General features: G+C 38.3%; 1 non-coding gene across 1 annotated transcript; it reads left to right on the plus strand.

Moving 5' to 3' along the window:
- Nucleotides 1-5,739: 5,739 nt before the first annotated feature.
- LOC129287357 (small nucleolar RNA R71) lies at nucleotides 5,740-5,846 on the plus strand. The gene has a single exon (XR_008587677.1). It is a non-coding gene; the product is annotated as a small nucleolar RNA R71 (small nucleolar RNA).
- The last annotated feature ends 254 nt before the right edge of the window (nucleotides 5,847-6,100 follow it).

The raw sequence follows: 6,100 nt of genomic DNA on the forward strand, positions 1-6,100 counted from the left end.
AAACCTCAAACAAAACAAAACAAAAAAATTTTTTTTTTGAATTTTTTTTTGTTGTTTCCACCAACAAAACCAACAAACAAAACAAATTTTATTTCTCTCTCCCCCACACTTAAATCATGCATTGTCCTCAAGATGTATAGACTAGTGATAAAATAAGGTGAGATCAATAATGAATGCATAACAAAATTGTGGTGCAGATATTTTTTTTTTCAAACTAAACACAAACAAAAAGTCAATAAAGCAAATAAACTCTAATTTTTCCTACTAGGTTCATCTCCCCCACACTTGAACTATACCTATCATTAAATATATCAATTAAAGGAAGGTAAAAGCTCAAGGTTGGGAGATACAACCTTATCATGGTGGTTCAAAAACATGTTGAGAGAAGTCCTCCTCCTTTTGAAGTGATTTGGCATCTTTGTAGAGCTTGCATAGGTGACCATTGATTTGCATAGTGGAACCCGTGGCTTTATTCAAGAGTTGCAAAACCCCATAGGGAAACACCTTGGTCACTAGATAGTTCCCTCCCACTTAGACTTCAACTTGGCATGCTTATGAATAAACCTTGTTTGGAACAAGAGACTTGATCTCCTTCTTGGAACTTTTTCCTCAAGATTAGCTTGTCATGAAGGATCCTTGTTTTCTCCTTATCTCTTTCTAGAAGACTCATAGGCATCCACCCTAAGCTCCTCAAGTTCTTGCATTTGAAGAAATCTCTCCTTATAGCCGAAAGATTGGAAATCCAAGTTTAGTTTCTTGATGGCCCAATAGGCCTATGCTCTATCTCCACCCAGGAGGTGACAAGCCCTTTCCATATACCAATCGAAAAGGAGACATGCCAATGGAGTCTTATAAGCGGTCGATAAGCCCACAAAAGCATCCTCCAAGTGTAAAGACCAATCCTTCCTATTTGTGTTCACCACCTTGGTTAGGATTTTCTTCTTACTTCTCTATTTGATACTTCGGCTTGGCCATTAGTTTTTGGGATGATATGGTGTAGAGATTTTGTGATGCACCCCATATTTAGCCAAGAGAGCCTTCATCATCTTATTGCAAAAGTGGGATCCTTGGTCACTTACCAAGGCCTTAGGAACTCCATACCTACAAAAATATTAGATTTTGAGAACTTCAAACAATCTTAGCATCACAAGTTCTAGTAGGAATGGCTTCAATCCACTTTGAAACATAATCAACACCAAGTAATATGTACTCAAAACTAAAGGATGGTGGAAAGGGACCCATGAAGTCAATGCCCCAAACATCAAAAATCTCACAAAATAAATGGGTTGTTGAGGCATTTCATGTCTCTTACCCCAACTACTAACCTTTTGACATTTCAAGCATGCTTTACAAAAATCATAAGAGTCTTTAAACAAGCTAGGCCAATACAATCCACAATCTAAAACCTTCCTAGCTGTCTTATTTGAGCTAAAATGACCACCACATGCATGAGAGTGACAAAATTCAAGAACAGAAGGCACATCAACATCATCAACACACCTCCTAATCACTTTATCACTACAAATCTTCCACATCAAAGGTGGTTCCCAAATGTAAAATCTAGACTCTCTTTTCAATTTTTCAATGGCAAAACGTGAAGCACAAGGAGGCAAGACTCTACACTCAATATAGTTAGCAAAAGAGGCATACCATGGAGGCTTAGATGAAATGGCACACAATGCCTCATCAGGAAATGAATCACAAGGAATAGTAGGGTTAGAGTTTACCATAGTAGCTTTTAAATGAGGTAGTCTAGACAAATGATCCGCTACTTGATTGGTAGAACCACTCCTCCTATCCCTTATCTCCACATCAAATTCTTGCATTAAGATCACCCATCGAATCAAGCGAGGCTTAGAATCTGTCTTCTTAAACAAGTACCTCACAGCAGCATGGTCAGTGTACACAACAACTTTAGAGTTAAGAAGATATGATCTAAATTTATCAAGTGCAAAAACAATAGCAAACAACTCTTTCTTTCTCAGTTGTGGTGTAATTAACCTGAGCTGAATCTAGGGTCCTAGATGCATAAGCAATCACATATGATAACTTGCCCTCTCTTTGACCAAGCATAGCTCCCACAGCAAAATTAGAAGCATCACATGACAACTCAAAAGGTAAAGACCAATTTGGGGCTTTAAGAATGGGAGGGGAAATGAGCATGCTTTTCAAAGTGTCAAAACTCCTTTTGCAAGCATCATCAAAAACAAAATCAACATCTTTTTGTAAGAGTTTAGACATAGGCAAAGCAATTTCACTAAACCCCTTTATAAATCTCCTATAAAAGCCTGCATGTCCCAAAAATGATCTCAAATCTTTCAAACAAACAGGATATGGCAAAGAAGCAATCACATCTACTTTGGCCTTATCCACCTCTATGCCATTGGAAGAAATCAAATGGCCTAAAACAATTCCTTTATCTACCATGAAATGGCATTTTTCAAAGTTAAGCACAAGCTTCTTTTCAATGCACCTACCAAGCACTTTATCTAAAGAATGCAAGCATGAATCAAAGGACTCACCATACACAGTAAAATCATCCATAAAGACTTCCATGCAATGTTCAATAAAATCACAAAATATGGACATCATGCATCTTTGAAAAGTACCAGGTGCATTGCAAAGACCAAAGGGCATCCTCCTATAGGCAAATGTACCAAAGGGGCATGTAAAGGTAGTCTTATCTTGGTCACTAGGAGCTATAGGAATCTGAAAATACCCACTAAACCCATCTAGGAAGCAATAATGGGACTTGAAGCCAATCTCTCAAGCATTTGATCAATAAAAGGCAAAGGAAAATGGTCCTTCCTAGTCACATTATTGAGCTTCCTATAGTCTATGCACACTCTCCAAGCATTTTGAACTCTAGTTGGAACAAGCTCTCCTTTCTCATTTTTTACCACAGTAATCCCCCTTTCTTAGGTACAACTTGGGTTGGAGACACCCACTCACTGTCAGCTATAGGATAGATGATCCCAGCACTAAGTAGCTTAACAACCTCTTTCTTTACCACATCTAAAATCAATGGGTTAAGTCTCCTTTGTGGTTGCCTAATGGGCTTAGCATTGTCCTCAAGAAAAATTTTATGTGTGCACACAATAGGGTCAATACCAGGAATGTCAGCCAAAGTCCAACCAATAGCATGTATGTTCTTTCTCAACACATCAAGTAATGCATTTTCTTCCTCAAGAGATAAAGAGTTAGAAATTATTACCGGAAGCTTCTCATTCTCAATGAGATATGCATACTTGAGATTGGATGGTAAAGGCTTCAACTCCAAGGTAGGTGGCTCTACACAAGAGGGAATGAGCTTCTTCAAGTCTAATTTGGTGGAATATTCCATGGTACTATCTTGTCTTTTAGGCTTCTCACTTGTTTTTGATTTCTCCTCTTCTTTCTTTCTTCTCAGCCTCCCCCTTTTCTTTGCAACTTGTCCTCAAGTGCTTGGACTTGAGCCACGGCCTCGACATGTGAAAGTGTAGAATTTTCCTCCAATAGCTTGGGAATCCTAAGAACATCAAGCTCGAGTGGAGAAAAACTCATAGATTCGGCCTTAATGGCTTTAGTACCTACAACACAAGAAGATATACCCTTCTCAAGCATTTCAAGATCAAGCATAGGAGATATTTTAAACAAATCATGAGAAGAAGTAGTTGCATCATTCAAGCATGCATCAATCTCTAAACAAATAGGACAACTACATCCATCAATACATGTAGTAGTAACAAGAGACAATCATCATCAACATGTGAGAAAGAATCAAGCATGTGAGACTCACAAGCATCATGAAGCAATAACTCAATGGAACTTACACCTAACAAAGAATAATCCTCAAAAGGATGTTTCATTGCTTCATATATATTAAAAATAACATGATCCTCTCCACATTTCAAAATCAAACTACCTTTTTCCATGTCAATCAATGTACGGGCAGTCCTCATAAATGGCCTTCCTAAAATCAAAATATCATCCCCACTCCCTTCTTTTGACATATCAAGCACATAGAATCCACAGGAAATAATAGACCTTTAACACAAACCAACAAGTCTTCTACTACTCCATGTGGTCTTCTAACACTTCTTATCCGCTAATTGGCATATCATAGGTGTCTTATGCATGCAATCAAGACTCAAGGCATGATAAATTGAAAGAGGCATAACATTAATGGCTGCACCTAAGTCTATCAATGCATGAGAAAAATGTGTGTTGCCAATCTTGCATGGAATTGTGAAGGAACCGGGTCCTCACATTTTATAGGGAGTTGAGGCTTCATGATAGCACTCACAGATGAGGGTAATTGTACCCTTGCATTAGGCCTAAATTTTCTTTTATTTGTACAACAATCTTTCAAAAATTTGGCATACTTAGGAAAGTTCTTAACTACATCCATCAAGGGTACATTAACATGAATCTTGTGGAAGAAAATATATACCTCTTGATCAATTGTCCCTTTACTTGCTTAGGGACCACTTGTGCTTGTGGAAAAGGAAGCTTCTTCATAATCTCTTGACTTTGCTTTCCTTCTTCCTTCCTTGAACTCTCCTTTCTTGTTTCACTTTGCTCGGCCTTCCCTCTTTTTCCTTACTAAACAACTCGGCCATAGTCCCCTTTTCCACCTTAGATGGTGGTTGCTCACACATGATCTCCTCAATGTTTTCATCCTCATCATCTCTACAAAAAGATGCATCATTAGGAGCAAAAGAAGAACTAGAAACATTAACATCAATTGAAGAATTTAAAGAGGGCTTCTCGGCCTTCCCTTGTCTTTTGTCTTCTTGTACTCTTTCTCCCAACTCCTTGCCACTCCTCAATGTGATAGCATTAAGATTAGCTTTAGGATTAGCAACGGTGTTGGATGGTAATGTAGAGGCTTGAGCATTGGCTGCACTTAATTGGTTAGCAAGCATATTCATTTGAGAAGTAAGGGCATCAATTTTAGAGTTCATGTTCTCACACTTGGTTACCCATACTCTCTACCTTGTTCCCTAAGCCATCCTACATGTTTTTATACAAAGAGTTCATTTCAATCAACTGCTTACGTAACACATTCACATCATTAGAAGAGTTCGAATTAGAAGAACTCTCAATTGGAACAAGCCTCCTATCACTATAAGAATTAGAAGAAGGTGTAAGAGAATTACCACTTGGATTGTAGCTTTGAGAAGAGCTACCTTGAGACAAATGAGGTGGAGGGTCACGGCCAAAGGTGTTTTGATAGGATCCTCTTTGTTGATTGTCTTGTAAAGCCACATTTGGATTTGAATAGGAGAAATTAGGATGGTCTCTCCATGAAGGGTTGTAAGTATTAAAATAAGCTCCTTGCCCTTGCCTCCCACCATAGGATTGTTTTCCATTGTAGATAGCATTTACTTGTTCAAACTTAATAGGACAATTGCTTTCTACATGCATAGGTGAGTCACAAAAGTACAAGAATAAGGGACAAGTGCTTGAGAAGTACTTACATTGCTCACTTGAGATATTTGTGGAGCCAACATTCTCCCAATCTTGGCAGCTAGCAAGTCCACATATGAATCATTAAGAACTGAGGAACCTACCATATTCACATTTCTCTTTTCCCTTGTAGAGTATTGAGCACCACTTGAAGCCATCTTGTCAATTAGTTCCCAAGCCTTTAAGGAAGTGAGGTCAATCAAGCATCCACCACTAGCGGCATCAATGTTAACTTTGTCTCTTGGAATCAAGCCCTCATAGAAATATTGGACTAAATTCTCACTAGAAATTTGATGGTGTGGGCATTTAGCCAAAAGGCCTTGGAATCTAGTCCAATACTCATAGAGACTCTCATCCTCTCCTTGTTGGACCCCATAGATTTGCTTTCTCAAATTGGTGACCTTGGAATTTGGAAAGAATTTATCTAAGAAGAGTCTTCTTAGCTCAGCCCATGTGCTCACTTTCACATAAGAAGGGTAGTTGAAATACCATTCCTTTGCTAAACCTTCAAGAGAAAATACAAAAGCCTTAGCTGAACATCATCAACATTTACATGCATAGGCTTCATAGTATCACAAACCAATAGGAAAGTATGCAAAAACCTATGACAATCCTCTCCTGGTAACCCATGAAATTTAGGCAATGCATT

This window comes from Prosopis cineraria, unplaced genomic scaffold (assembly GCF_029017545.1).
Source record: "Prosopis cineraria cultivar Desert tree isolate PC_DT_omini unplaced genomic scaffold, ASM2901754v1 PC11, whole genome shotgun sequence".
Taxonomy (NCBI): domain Eukaryota; kingdom Viridiplantae; phylum Streptophyta; class Magnoliopsida; order Fabales; family Fabaceae; genus Prosopis; species Prosopis cineraria.